We start from the raw sequence: 16,760 nt of genomic DNA on the forward strand, positions 1-16,760 counted from the left end.
TTGATATGCTAACAAACTTCCATTATTCCATGATGGATAGCCACTTTAATACTATGATGGTTAATCATCAAGAGAAGCTTAACTCTCATGGACCAAAAATCCATGATGGTTCCAACTATACATTTTCATGAGGTTTAATGGGAATTCTTGTTGATTCTCAGGAATATATTATCCAGACAATTTGAGTTTTTAAGTTGGACGCATCATAAATCAGTCCGAATTCCTACATTGGGATGACGGTTTTTCATAATCGTTCCAACATTTGATTTCTAAGATACTATGATGGAAATTCGTGATGGTCCATAATGGTACAACAATGCATTTCCGTAATGGTTTAATAATAATTCTTGTTGGTTCAGCAGGAATATACTATCAAAACAATTTGGGAATCAGCCCAAATTCCTACATTGGGCTGATGGTGGTTTATGATTGTTACAACATTTGATTTCTAAGAAACTATGATTGAAATTTCTGATGATTCAAATGAACAAACCATCAAAACAAGTTGCTATTCTTATGTCGAACCATCATGAATTAGTCCGAATTTTTACATTGAGATGATGGTTACTTATGTAGGTTACCATCAAATAATGTAATGGTTCATGATGGAATTATTGATGATTACCATCAAGAATATGTTGCTCCATCAATGGAAAGTCATCAAAAATTTTGACTTGGATATGTTCAAAGTTCAAATTGCACAGCATTGATGCAGTGTAATTAAGTACAAAATATACCAAAGTATTACATTTTACCTACACTGAAAGACCAGAATATGGTAACATTCACCGTGTTTCTGGCTCTGTATGAGCAATGAAAAGCTTGGTAATTTTTTGCGGAAGCGATTTTATAATGATTTTGGTAAAAATAACAATAAAATGTGGCTTTATAATATGTGATAAAAACTGGAAAATGTGGTAATTTTATACCGATACCTTAGATCATGACATAAGAACTATTCATTCTTTCAAATGAACTTTTCAGTTCTGACAAATATTAATGTCGTTCAGTTTTGCATCACCGAAAAAAGATATGCTCTAAACTAACAGAATAACCGTGTTTGAATGAAAGCATCAAAGCTTGGTAATATTTACCAAATCGGTCATGATTTTGGTAACTAATTATTTAACAATGAACTATGGTAAATGCGATAACTTTTGTAATTTTATCATGACTCCTTAGAGCATGTCATAAAAAACATTTATTCGGTTAAGTCTTTTCAGTTTTGTATTTTTTTTTACTAAATATGTGGCTATAAGAACTTTTTACCGGATTTTTTCTCCTTGCACTTTCTACGCCATTTCAAAATTTGTAGCCGGGTATTAATGGTTTGAAACTTTCGTATTCGAACTAAAAAAAGATATTAAATGCCATTGAACTATCTTTTTAAGAACTATAAAAGAAAAAAAAAATTAAGAAAGCTTTTCAAATATTTAATATTTTGGGTTTGCAAGAAAGTAATTTTGGTTTTTATTGTGAGATAAAACTCAGTTTTTTTTTAAAATAAATTAATAAACTTTAATTAGTCAAATATCTTTTATTGTGTTTGATGACTTTTTGTCATGTTTCTGGTAGCAACATAATAATCTTCTGGTCTTTATCAGCAAAAAACTTAACTAAATTCGATTTGCAGTCATCGCAATTAATGATTTTCAAATAATTTATTTAAATTAATAATTTATATAATTTAATTAAATAATTTATTTAAATTATTGATACTTATTTTTAAATAACCATATTAATTCTAGTTCATGATTGTAGGAATGTACAAATTTAAATTTTAAACTCATAGTTTTTATATATTTATTTATTTATTGCGTTTTGGAACTGGAATACAACCCTCAAGAAGTTACTTACCCTGCATTAATACAATATTTTCATACCATAATATTAAATATTTCATTTAAGATTTTATTTATTTCATTTGATAGAATTTAACATATACTTTTTTTTCAGAAATCACTGTTTGAAAAAAGAATCCTGTGTAGTTTAAAAGAATATTATAAGGTAAGTATAGAACTTTTCTTTAATAACATTATATTCTTTTCCAAAAAAACGGCTATATTCCAAGGAACATAAATTAACAATATATTTTATCCTCATGTAAATTTTTTTTTCTTTTTTTGTTTTGTTATGAACTAAAGATATTGTAAAAAAAGTATAACGTTTGCTGAATTCTGTTATAATAAAACTTTGTAAGAAATTGAATACAATTATTAATTAACTATTAAATTAACTCTATAATTTTCAGTTAGTCACGAAAAATCCAGACTTTACAAACAAAGAATAAAATGAGATCAATCCCCCATATTTTTACTATTAAAATACTCAGATTATATGCTAATTGTTATGCATCGTAGTATTAAAAGTTTGAGCTTAATTCGTGGAAAGAAGTAAATAATTAATAACTGCTGTATTAGTTTCAAAATATACATTTATGTCAACATATGTATTTCAAATCAAGAAATAATTTAAACAAATTATTTCTCGAAATTCAATTCTCAGCTGTTTGTATCCTATTATTCTTAAAAATATTTATTTTCACAAATTAACTCTATTAAAAAAATCTAAATAAATAAATAAAAAATTCCTTACTAAAAACTTTTTGCTTATTTATATTTATTTGTTTATTTATTTATTTCATTTATCTATATACTTGGAAATTGATTGCTTTGTTTGATCGATGATTGTATTGAAAAATTTTCCAAGCGTAAAAATTCTTATCATTGGAATGACTTGTCGCTATTAAATTTATAAAAAATTTTATTGTCAATAACGTAAAACGTTAGATTAGCTAATGTTCAATTCGAAACTATTACATTTCTGTTATTTTAGAAATGGTCTATTTAGTCTAGGTTGATCCTGTAATTAAAAAATATTCATGTAGTAAAGTTAAATGATTAAAAAAAACTTTCATTTTTATAATATTTTTAGAAAAACGCATTGTTTTATGTATTTATATTTTTGCTGCGGAAATACTGCATTTTTACCGCAACGTTAGCACAATAATATGAAGATTATTGCGAATTATTGCTTGACGAACTTAAATTAGCCCACTCTAAACTGAACAAACAATTGTATGCTGTCTACCAAATATTTTTAAAGAAAAATAAGAAAACAAAGACAAAGAGATTTAATTAAGAACTGGAGTCAAGGCCAGACTACCCGGTCTTACAACTCCGTACACTGTTAAAAATTCTGGAATAAATTACAGGAAGTGCCGGTATTTTTTATCATAGAATCCATTTTACAGGACATGTTACAGAACAAAAAAATCTTATAAACCGTAACTTTTACAGAATATTACCGTAAAATCACTGAATCACTCTATTTAAATAATTATTACTATTAAAAACATTTTTTCTTTTGATTTCCAATACCCACCTGTGTTAACATTTCGTCTATTCAAGCATTTTACAATACAGATTTGTTGGCCACTCTTTCAGGGGCACCATATAAGGTGGGCCAACGTTGCTCCCACTGTAAGAACAGATATTACAAAGAATTAAAGAACATCCATGACCGGGATTACCATTATAATTACAATATAATATTTTACGGTCAAAATAGTTTTTACGGATTATGCTCCAATAGTGCCAATAATTTGATTCGGAAATTTTTATAGTGTTGAGCTCTGAGTTAACAAATTTTGATTGCTTTTCTGTCCCACTTGGAAAAGACAAATCCAGGTCTGTCCTTATTTCTAAGTGTCATTTTGGACATCTGCATTATTTGTTTTAACTTTTACCTTTCTCTTTAGAAATTTTATATTTTGATTAATTGTGTCATTTAATTTAGAATTGAAAAATATCTATAGTTCGTCATCGTCTCGTTGTTTTTTCACCAATTCGTGACAGTACGATTGTCACTCAAGCACGTACTCGAATGATTGAGGAGTTGGTTTCACCTACTCACACTGTGCGTCACGTTGTTTTGATGACTTTTGAAAATTGGTGGCCGAGTTTTTTCTTTTCTAGGTTCGTAAAAAAACTAATAAAATAAATACGAAGGTAAATGAGAATTTCCTGACGTTCATTATTAGCTTTATATTGCATTGCTGAGGAAAAAGATTATTAATTTCAATTAAATTTTTTCACATTTTCAGTAATTTATTTGCATTTTTAGTTTTCTAATACTGATTTGTGGCTGAATTAAACTTTCAAGTTTTTTTTCTTAATTTTTTTATTTACTCATTTGACTAAAACATTCTTTGGTTTGTAAAAGGTAAATTCAATTTGCAATATAATAAAAATTCACGAATAGACGTGACAGCTATATAAACTATTAATGTCGCTCCATTTCTCATCAATCTTACACTGAGCAAAAAAATATAGTCAAAACCACCCGAATACGGTAAAATTTACCGTGTTCTTGGCTCTATAGAAGCACCAAAAATCCTGATAATTTTTACCGTAGCGGTTACGATTTTAATAAAACTAATAATTGAATAAACTTTTATAAAAATATAAATTTGATAAAAATATATATTTGATAATTATATTTCATTTATTTGATTTATGATATATATTTAGCAACTGTGGTGAAATTTGGTAATTTTATCATGATACCTTAGATCAGTGTTTCCCAAACTTATGACTTTTGAGTACCCTTTCTAAAATTTTCGTAAGTCTGTGTACCACTAATGAAAAAAATGAATGTATTTTTTACTATAAAAAAATTGCACAAAAGTTAAGAATCACAACTGGCTGTTGACACCACTAATTATTAACTTTTAACTCTGCAGAAAATGGCCAATAGAAAAATACATAATCGTAAATTTTCATTGCTATCCTTGTATCTTCGTTTTTTTATAAAATTTTTTGAAATTTTCGTTTGTTGCAAGATATTAAGATATTTCGCATAAGAACGCGTATCCCCGCTGAACTGTTCCCGTACCCCTGGGGGTACGCTTACCACACTTTGGGAAACACTACCTTAGATCATGACACAGAAATTATTTATTCTGCAAATTTAGCTTTGTATTTTACTAAATATGTGGTAATAAGAACTAAAATTTTAAAAGACATAAGAATAAATTCCGGTAAACTACTACCATATCAACAGAAAAATTACTAAATGAAAGGTGTAAGTACTGTATATCTTGGTTCTATTAATCAGAATATTGGTCTTATACCAATACCATACAGTACGTTAATTTTACCGAAATTTCTTTTTCTCTGTGTATTATAGTACTTCTTAAACTTGATGGATTGCAGGATACTATTTATGACTCGAAATGAACGGAATTATGTTTCAATTTGCACACTTAAAAAGTTGCAGCAAATGAGGGCTGTAATATGGTACCGATATTTTATTTTACATCAACCTTAATACAATGTCAAGTAGAACATTATTATTGTACTTCTTAAACTTGACTACGTAATGCTATCTGTGGTTCAACTTCAACAGAAACTTGGCTCAATTTAACATTTTATAAAAGTTGCAGCAAATGAGGGCAGTAATATGGTTCAAGATACCGATATTTCATTTTGCATCAACCTTAATACAATGTCAAGTAGAACATTATTATCGTACTTCTTAAACTTGACTACGCAATGCTATCTGTGGTTCAACTTCAACAGAAACTTGGTTCAATTTAACATTTTATAAAAGTTGCAGCAAATGAGCACAATAATAGGATTCAAGATGCCAATATTATGCCTCAACGTTTATTGTTAGAAATTTCTCATAAAAAATAGTTAAATAACAATTTATTTCATTGTTATTTTAAAATATTGAAACGAAACATTCAAATTACCATAAAGAAGATGATATTCAAACTATTAACTGTGAGAAAAACAGTTTATTAACCACTTTCACGGTAAAAGAAGCAGAATTTTATAGCACCAACTAGGCCTACCTACTGAAGCCTCTTAGCTTCTTGCAGCTAGATACATATTATAGCCGTGAGGGCTAATCTGTCAATCTTATGACCATCAAAATGGCGGTTCGATTTGCCACCACATTTTCTCCACTACCTTCTACATGTGAAGAGTTTCCAGTGTCCCGCTCTCTCCAATTTGTGACCCTGGAGTAATAGAATGCGATACTCTAATTAACGCATGGATGGCAGTACCATAAAATTATTTAATATAAAAAAATCAAAGTCGAGTATCTCCCAACTTTACGTAAGTGAAACAACCGGATAAATTATTTAAACCGCATTGAACGGCTGATTTAATAAAACACAACTCAACAACAGCTAAAATCCAATGCCCATTACCTAACGAAAATACTTGCTCCTATGTCCAGTTAAATTTCGTTTTTTTTTACTGTTTTGAAACTATGCTAGTTGTAAATGGTTAAGAATACCGTATAGATTTGTATTCGGGGCTTTTTAACCATACTAGTTTAAAAAGGTTTCCAAAGCTGCAAGGTAAAAAATGTTCTTTACCGTAAACTTTGGAGTTGGTTGGATGGACGAACTGCTGCCGGTTATTTCAGAGTAATTTTAGAACTGAAATTCTGTCAGTGTTGAACTGATTTTCTTGAGAATATAAAACTTATAGTTCCATAAACAAGCTTTAAAAAAATGTTAACTATAATTCGAAATATTCATGGCCAGATAGTTGTAACTAAAAACCGCTTCACACATTGTATTTCTTTTTAGGAAGAAAAAGAAGAAAAAAAAGAAACGAATTTATGATTGGCAGTGTTAATCCATTAATTTCCTCTCACACACTGAATGTTTCCAATGTGCGTAACAGTATATTAAATTCGAAAAGTTTTTTTTTGCGCATTCTGGCTTACCTTCTGTTTCCACAACTCCCCAAGGGCATTTGAGGGGGAGTTGGCGATTCCGTCAAAAACCTCATTGTGCATTAACCCCCCTTGAAGACTGGACTGCATTTCAAATCTTCGGCCATAATAATGACATTCTAGCACCGTTATCCATCTGTGCTCGTATCGCAGGGGTCAATGTTCTCTGAGAAAAATAAATAAACAAACGCATTACATCTATATATTTTTTTCATTTTGTTCTGTTGAAACTTACAACCTTTTTCATTGTTGGATAAGAAGTTTCTCACAACAGTTGTTTGCAACCGTTTCTTTTTTAATGGTTACGGCTTTGAGAGAAGTAAAAGAAATATTTTTTAAAAAATGTTCTATGCCTTCGTTTTTGACATAAAATGAAAAAAATAACAATAATTCAACACAAAAATAGCAATAATTAAAATAAAAAAATAGCAAGTGTTTTTTTTATTTTTTTTTTATTAAGAAGCACGAAAATTTCATTTCTGCGGCTTCAAACAATTTCAGATTTTTACCATTTTGTTAAGTAGAGTCTATAGTTCTCTTGGATCAATACATATTTTAATAAATATATTGGAACAATATAGTTTGCATTTCCTTTCTACATATGCTTTCTCAATCAATTGAGAGTTTATGGGAACACCAAAAACTATAGTAATTTTTACCGAAGGGCTTTGTTATTGACTTTTTGGTAAAATTAACAATAAAATTTGATTTTTATTAGCATGCTGTTTTGTTTAGTAGCAAATATATTAAATTTTCGAAATTTTAGCCAAAAGTCAGCTATATTTACTTCTGTCCTTTGGGGTGGTTTGGTCAATGGAATGATTTTAGTGCATTCAGGTTGCTATTTTTGCACAACTTTACATCGTCTAATGAATGATAGATTTATTTTACTTATTCTTTTATTCGTTTTTTAGTTATTTTTATGACATAATGAATAATCTTTCCTTATCATTTACAGCACTTATTTTCAGTAAGAAAAAATATTCTTTTTTTCTGAACAAGCAGAAAAAAAGTATTTTAATCCGAAATTTTATTGAAATTAAGAAAAATTTAAGGGTATTTTTTATTTATAAAAATTCTAGCCTTTAATTTTAATAGAATTTTTTTGGACAAAAAGAAGTTTCTTAAACTTAAACATCATATTTTCAAAATTCATAATTTTTTTAAATCCCTCAAATTTAATTATTTTAGAAAAATAAATAATTCAAGCACTTGTGTAATATTATTTTTGACCATAATTCGCTTTTCCGAGGTTGTCTCACCAATTAATTCACCGAATAATTGAAAGTTTATAGTACACTGTCGTAAAAATTGACATTGACATTCATATTGAATCACAATATTGAATTGATATTCATATTGAATGCAATATTGAATCATAATATGAGTACCTTGAGCATAATATGGTTCAAGTTTGCTGAAACTTAATAGGATGTTAAGTTGGTCCTTTTTCCATTCAAATTGAACCAAAGTATTTAATAATCATGTTTAAGGAATCAGATAATATGGTTTAACTTCATTTAGCTAAAGTTAACAATATTATGGTTACAACACGATTCAAAATTTATTTAGTACAAATTATTAAATATCCTAATTTAAATTGTTCATTTATTTGAATAACACAACGTAAGCAAATTTACATTTGGGAAAAATTACTGTACACTGTCGTAAAAATCGATTCAATATTGAATCATAATATGAGTACCTTGAGCATAATGTGGTTCAGGTTTGATGAAAGCTTAATACGATGTTAAGTTGGTCCTTTTTCTATTCAAGTTGAACCAAAGTATCATATAATCACGTTTAAGGAATCAGATAATATGGTTTAATTTCATTCAACTCATATAAACAATCAACTTAAATTGTTCTTCTGTTTTGATTAAAATAACTAAACAAATTGGCATTTTTAAAGTTTTCTATTCATAAAGTACATCTTAACCTGCTTCCGTTTCTAAACGGTTTATAGTTTTTTCACCGGATATCGTTGGCGGGGCTATGCAAAGAGAGCGTAAAATAAAGAATCATCCACAGAAGAAGAAATACATCTATTTCCTCTATGCTGGCAAAAAAAACGCCAAAAAATAGCTGATAAGTGTTGGGATGTGACCGAACCTCGCCCTTTGTTAAAATTTTCCTATTCTTCGAGATCTTAGGCGAAACAATGAGGGCACACGCCAGTCACTAACCGTTAAGTCGTTTAACCTTTCTTTCCAGTGCTGTTGTCACCAAATGCTGAAGAAGAATTTCTCGCCATCTCATGATAACAGCTACATAAATGCCAACTCATTCTTAGTTTAGAGTTCGTGAACTTTTTTTTCTCGCCATGACATTTCTAGCAACAGTTATACTTTGCGCCAGTTGGGCTCAAAATTGGCTTAATATGGGTCCAATGTAAAGATCAATGTAGATCAATATTGGGATGTCTAGATTTTTAAATATTGGTCCTATGCAGTGTCAATATTGGCCGATATAGAGCCTATATAGGGCTTATATTAGCTAAATAATGATTGTAAAATATCGGGTGAATCTGACAATTCTTTACATGGACAATATCTGTTGTAAAGTGGCAGTAAAACATCGGGTGAATCAGACAGTTCTATATCGGGCGATATAGGTTGTAAAGTGGCAGTAAAATAACGGGTGAGTCAGACAGTTCTATATAGAGGCGATATTGGTTGTAAAGTGGCAGTAAAATATCGGGTGAATCAGACAGTTCTATATAGGGCCCACATCGATTCTTTGAACCCTTATTGAGCCAAGATTCGTGAAAGTTGGTCCAATGAGGGCCCGAGTTATTTTGATGCTCAGGATGGCTTTCATGATGGCTATACTGAAAATAAATTTAATATAATTTGTAATAGTGAGTTTGAAATCAACTGAAATTTCTGGTTTCAGAAAAAGGATTTTGACTTACTGGGTTTGATTGAAGAGATGGATTAATTCTGTTCCTATATGGATTTTAATAAATTTGAGAAAATTGTCTTTAAAGCTTATGCATTGGAAATGAGGAATAAATATTACGCACTATTTCTTGCCCGCAACCAAGCTTTCAATTGGCGTAATCGAGTGATTCCTGTTCACTTTATAGGATTCGCATTTTCGGTGTTTAAATATCCTGCCATAAGAACGACTTTTTAATGTTGTTTGTCAACTATTTAATAAATGCACTTAGCACATTCTTTCACTCGAAAAAATAATTAAAAAATAGCTATTTAGATAACTCATCAAACTACTTAGTGCCTTCAACCAATGAAATCTGCGAAATTTAATAAAATTTCAAAATGAACTAATGTTTCAAAACATAAAAATAAAATAAGAACTTTCCTCGAAAAATCTCACTTTTCAAAAATGTCACTTAAACCTTCCTCCACTAGGATTTTCAATTAGTTCACTGAGAAAAAAGTATGGCCAAAATTACCAGAATATGATAAAATTTACAGTGTTTTTGGCTCTACGGAACACCAAAAAACTCGGTTATTATTACCAAAGCGCTTTGGTTATTATTTTTGCAAAGTTGACAATTAAATATAGTTTTATAACGCGTGACAAAACTTGATAAATGTGCTAAAATTTGGTAATTTTATCATGATATATTAGAGCATGGCAAAAAAATAATGTGTGCTGTCAAATTTACTTTTTGGATTTATATATTTTATTAAATGTGTGGCAATAAGGACTAAAGTTTGAAAACCAAACTTTCAGACAAACCGTTACCATATGAACGAAAAAGTTATCAAATGAATGGTTTAAATACTGTATATTCTGGTTTTATTAACTAGAAATATGTTGTTTTGCTTTTCTACTAGAATTGTGATTAGCTTACAATATAACTTTACTATATTTTTTCTCCGTGTAGTATTTGAATTTTTGGCATTTAAATTTTCTGCCAAAAGGATGCCTTTTCAAGGTTATTCGTCAACTATTTGTTGCTAAATGTACTTAGAACTTTATTTTTCTCTAAAAATACTTAAAGATAGGTACTTAGATAACTACGAAAAATGAAAATCTAAATGGCGAAATAATAATGGTCTAATGATAAAAGCAAAAGTTCAAAAATAATCGAATTTAAATTTTTTTTTCAGCATGAGGATATGAAAATTAAAATTCAGCTATTTTTATAATTGTTTTATTAAGAGGATTTATTTCTTAATCTTTTTTTCCAACTGGCCACTTTTGCCATTGTTGACCACTCTTTCAGGGGCACCATATTAGGTGGGCCAACGTTGCTCTCACAGTAAGGACAGAGAAGGAAGAAACATCCAAGCCTACCTCGGGATTCGAACCCAGAACCTTTCAAATGCAAGGACAGTTCCCTGCCCCCTACACAGGCCGGTCGGCTAGCTTTATTCTTTAAACATACTAGAAAATTAAGAAAAGGTGGATCATGAAAATTAAAATTTATTAACAGCAAAAACATATAAGTTAAAGCAGAAAATGAAGTGCTGTGGGAAAAAATGAGAAAAACGTAACTAAAAACCAAAAACAAGTAATTAAAAAAAAGAAATTATAGATTTGAGGCAGAGAGGAAAAATTCTGGTAAAATTACTGTACTATACAGTAATGACATTTCTGTTTTTTTTTTTTTTTTTTTTTTTTTTTTTTTTTTTTTTTTTTTTAAATAAAAAAATTGGTTAACAAAACCAACATATTCGGTATAAAAGCTATTCATTTGGTAATTTTTTCGTTTATGTAGTAACTGTTTACCGGAAATTCTGGTTATAAAATTATAGTTTTTAGTACCACTCACTTAGTAAAAAATACAAAACTGAAAAGTAAAGTTAACCGAATAAATGCTTTTCATGCCTGCTTTCAGTCATGATAAAAATTACCAAATTTTGCCACATTTACCAAATTTTTCTAGCAATTAGTAAAACATATTTTTTGTTAATTTTAGCAAAATTAACAAAATAATGTATGGTGCTTCCGTACAAATGCTTCCGTAAAATGCTTCCGTAAATATTACGAGCTTTTTGGTGTTCCCATAGAGCCAGAAATATAGTTAATTTCACCATATTCTGATAGTTTCAACCATTCTTTTTTTACCAGTGAGTAAGAATAGTACAAAATACTTCATCGAAGTGGAAAAAAAATAAATTAAAAAAAAAAGTGAAAGATATGGTGTTTTTCCCCCTGCTTAACAGACGTTGACGTACCACACTTAACAATCTTCATCAAGTAACTTGATATTCCTTCCTTTATTTAAAGTCTTTATTCATCCAGAAATTGGAATACATAATAAACTTCATCCGTCTCCTTCAAAAAAAAAATTGTTATTATTTAGTTATTTGTTTGACGCGTGCGGGAGGTTTGGCGTCACGCCCTCAAGAGTCACAGAGCATTGTCGATAGCATCCATCCAGAGCAGGACAATCCGGAGCAAGCACGCGACCAAATGATCCCTCTCATCCCCCACCTCATTGGTGAAGAAGTTGGGGATGAAAACGCCTTCGCCCTTTTCTGATTGGTTCAGATCCCGGGATGCTGACAATGGTAAACTTTTGCTCTGAAATCATCTTTATTGAAACCTGCGATTTTGTAAGAAAGTGTGGAAGTGTACGGGTTTAATAGAAAAGCAAACGGGGTTAAAGCCATCTTCTATTCCGGTGAGTTACTTGAATCTAGGTTATTTAATAATATGTATCTTTGGTTAAACTTTAAGACAAAATATTATGATAAGGATTGCCTCAATTTGGTCTAGAATTCGACATTTTCCTTTGTTAAACTTTAAGACAAAGTATTATGATATGGATTACCTCAATTTGATCTAGAATAAGACATTTTAAATTAATTGAATCCTGGTTATTGTGAATCCGATATTTGAAATTTAAATTAATTTTGAGGCAGCTTGTATTCAATCTGATGGTACTTAAGGTGCATTATTTTAAATTTGTAGCTTTGAATTTCAACTTGAATTTAAGACAAGTAATATAATATAATATTTGATTCCAGATTTTTTCATAATCTGTTGTTTTTATTCGATGTTAAACTTTAAGATAAAGTATAAATAGTATATAGCTTGCTTCTAGTTGATCTAGAATACGACATTTTAATATAACTGAATCCTGATTGATGTGAATCAGATATTTTAAATTTTTAATTCATTTTAAGTTAGATTATAAGCAATCTGATAGCATTTAAAGTAATTTTCAATCTGTAGCTTTAAGTTTCAACTTAAATAGGACCTGAAGTGTATTTTTAAAATCAATTTTTTTTCAATTTGTTTCACCTTTTACTTAAGATTAACTGCGTAATATGATGCTTGAATAATTCTCTGCTTAATTTTTTCTAATAATAACAAGGACAGTCTTATAAGTATTACACAAAAGTGGATGACATTTTCAAATGTCAAATCATTTTTAAGTAGAGATTACTTTTGTTAATACTTGTAATTATTGTTATATTTTATACATAATTATAATTCTAAAAGTGCATAAAATGTTACACTTACATGATATAATACATTCTCAGAGAAATCAGTTCAATTTCTACCAATCATATGGTACCTTGATCCTTAGTGTATCATGAAAACTTGCTACAATCTTAATATGGTGTCATTTTGAATCATGTTTTAGTTCAAATTGAACCATAGTATCTAGTAATCAGATTTAAAATGATTAATTTCCACGATTGTGTAATCCTATTTGTCTTCGTATTAAGGTTGTGGCTGTTGCTCTCCAACTTTTCTAAAGGCTCTTTTTAAAATACAAACAATAATGCTAGAAACATAATAATTTATCACTGAAACATACGAATATGTATCCGTGATGAAAGTAAAATTGAAAAGATTTGTATTGGACGCTATTATTTTCAATCATCCGGCATCTCTGAGTAAACAATCAAATGAAATATGAAAAGTACATTAAATGCTTATTCAATTATTTATTCAATTCGAGAATTAGTTATGAATACATCAGTAACGCGATGTGGCTGACTTCAAATTACTTTATCTTTACCTGTAAGACAGGTTTTTGCTTAAAGTTTTGTAAACTACGGAAAAGAACAGCTTCAGACCAACATTTTTTTAAAAATAAATTTATTTCTAGAAAATTTCTTTACCAATTCGTAAAAACTGTTTCATTTAACTATAATACGTATATTGCGTATCCGTATTTAAATATAATACACTGTAAAATACACTGAAACTAATACACTGAAACTAATTTTGACTCGACAAAAATGTTTCCGAAAAAAAACTCAGAGTACCTTATTTAATAACATGTTTCCGATTGAATGAGAAACATTTCTTTTGTTTTTGTTGTTGTGTTGTTGTTTCTAATGCCACTTGCCACACTAGCAAGCCTGATTGGTGAAACCAAGCAAATTTAAGGCAGAGTGTGCATTTCTTGTTTTTCAGTGGCGCCATCTATGGCCAAGAATTCGTCTTCAGCCACACACACGTCACACCCGTTTATAGGGCGGACCCCTTCATACATCTATTCATTCATCCGCAGATCGTAATTTTTGACCTGGATCAGAGAACGATCGATCTCCAATCCAGTACCCCCAGAGGTGCTGATTTGTTATTGCGACTTATTTGTTTGTTGTTTGCGACTCGCAGATTTAACGTGTATCAGTCACCATTTACTACACGGGAAATCTTCGGCCGGCGGGGTTCGAAACCACGAACTCTCGGACATGGGCTCAGCGCCCTACCGACCAGACAATCCCGGCTTCTCTTTTGTCTTTTAAAAGTAGAAAACCGAATCGCCTTGACGCCGATTCAGTTTCAGAGTGTAGCATAGCTATCACTGCAACCATTAAATTCTAATCCATTATTATATGTTTACTCCATGTTATCTTAGGGTACCTTTTAATAGATGATGGTTGACACTGTTGATAGCCTAACCCCACAAGTAATATCCGATGTAGAAGGAAATGCCTATTAAACTTCAGAATATTAAAAATATTACTTCTGAAACTGGAAGAAATTATTCTATATATTACTGAAATATTGCGAAATGTTTCTGAATATATTACAGAAAGAGGTTTCAGAAATATTAAGAAACTTTTCGAAAACTACACGCATCATAGCTGCCCCATATATTCAGTAACACTTCTGGGTGTTTTTTTTTTGTTTTTTTTTGCAGTGTATGTATTAACTATTATAAGTATTTGTCCTTTCTTTCAACAGTTCTACCTGAATGGGTAATAAATGTATGTGCTGATATTTAATTATAGAAAAATGCTACAATAGAAAGTGTATCAAGTCTTTAATATTTTGGAAAACAGCGGTTTACTGGGAACATTAATACATTTTGATATTCTTGACTAATATTTATTCAATATATTCTCTGGCTGATTTCAGAACCCTTTCTCTAATTTTGACATATATAAAACAACAATAAAATAAGCTTTAATGCATGATAAATTCCGTAAATGAAGTAAAATTTGGTAGTTTTATCATGATACCTATATGATAGTCATTTGTACGGTTAAATTTACTTTTCAGTTTGTTATTTTTTTAAACTAAATATGAGGTAATAAACACTGTAATTTAGAAAACCAGAATTTCCGGTGAACTGTAAACCGTATGAACGAAAAAATTATCAAATGAATGGTTTAAATACCGTATGTTTTAGTGTCATTAATCAGAATAACGTTTGTTTTTTTTAATCTTAATTCGAAATGTCATTCTCTTACAGTAACGTTCACCAGCAGTATTTCTCCGTGTGGAATTTTCTTTCTCACGTAAAAGCATGTTGCCATTTTTTTGTTAAGAACTCGATAATTAGTTATGAAAAATCTGTAACGAGACGTAATTAACTTCAACTTGTTGTCTTTCCAAAAACTGTCGTTGCCTTGGATTTCGACAAGTTAAGGCAATGCTTTTAATAAGTTCAATGTCATATTTATTATATTCCTTTTTCCCTGTAAAATCGTAATAATTTTTTTCTTTTTTTGAAAAAAGTTTATAATTAGTCATTAAACGTCACTTTAGGTACTTCGAATTCTGTATCTGTAAAACTGGTTTTGCCTTATAGTTCGACAAGTTACCGAAAAGCCTTCAATGGTGCCATTTTTGTATTCATAAAATTCCCTTTTTCATGTGAGTAATTTTTTCCGGAGAAAAAAAAAATTGGGATAGTTGCGAAAAATCAATAATGTGACGGTTGACTTCATTTTATTGCATCTGGAAAACTGATTTTTCCTTATAGTTTAGCTATTAAAAGAAAAGCCTTCAATAATGTTATTCTCATTATCATGAAATTCTTTTTTGTTTCCATGTGAGAGTATGAAATGTTTTGCTTTTTTTTTATTCAGATTTTTAAAAGCGGCTTAACTTAAATAGTAATAGTTATCAAAATAGATCATATTTCAAAAAATAAAAAAATAAAAAATAAGAAGAAGAATTATTGAATAACTGTTTAAAATAATGCTATTTTTCAATTTAGTTGTTTAAAATGGACATTGTTTAAAATATTTGAAGGAAGTTCCGTTCGCGTCTCAAAACTATTGATTTTTTAAACTCATAAAATATATACTTAAAAATAAAAGGTTAACTTTATACACAATGCCTTTAAGGGCTTTTTCACATCCAACTTAAGTCATCACCATGACTTAAACCGATAATTTTTTAAGCAGTTTATGCTAAAATCAACTGCCCGTCGACTTTAGTTAATATAATTTATTTAATATGCGAATTATTCTTAATCTAATTACTGAAAACCCAGCAAACTAGTTTTTTGAGGTTGTTTTAATCCTTAATATTGCTTCTAAATTCCTTTCTTAAATTGAATAATTTTTATTTAAACTAATATGGTAGCAGTATATACTTATACCTACTTTTATCATAGTTTGTACTTTTTAACAAATTTTTTAAAGATATTTTTATTCAAAATTTGAGAAATGACTTTAAAAAGTTAATGTTCACTTATAAAAATGTAAGGAAACCGTATGTTAATTGGTTTCTTTACAGACAACTTTAGCAATTTTTAAGTTATGCAAAAAATTTTTGAGATAAATCCGTACGTATAGTGCGCCAGCAAAAAAAACTGACCATCC

General features: G+C 29.4%; 1 protein-coding gene across 6 annotated transcripts in view; it reads left to right on the forward strand.

The window, feature by feature from the left end:
* LOC107449895 (uncharacterized) overlaps nucleotides 1-16,760 on the forward strand; it is a 127,744-nt gene that overhangs the window by 54,462 nt on the left and 56,522 nt on the right. For 4 of the 6 annotated variants that reach the window (XM_043043680.2, XM_043043685.2, XM_071184241.1 and 1 more), the window contains one exon: nucleotides 1,957-2,007. The gene's annotated coding sequence lies outside the window, so the exon portion shown is untranslated. Of the gene's footprint in view, nucleotides 1-1,956; nucleotides 2,008-12,233; nucleotides 12,362-16,760 lie in introns of those variants that run through there. The other 2 variants (XM_043043683.2, XM_043043682.2) reach the window with 2 other exon arrangements.

Source organism: Parasteatoda tepidariorum, chromosome 8 (genome assembly GCF_043381705.1).
Source record: "Parasteatoda tepidariorum isolate YZ-2023 chromosome 8, CAS_Ptep_4.0, whole genome shotgun sequence".
Taxonomy (NCBI): Eukaryota; Metazoa; Arthropoda; class Arachnida; order Araneae; family Theridiidae; genus Parasteatoda; species Parasteatoda tepidariorum.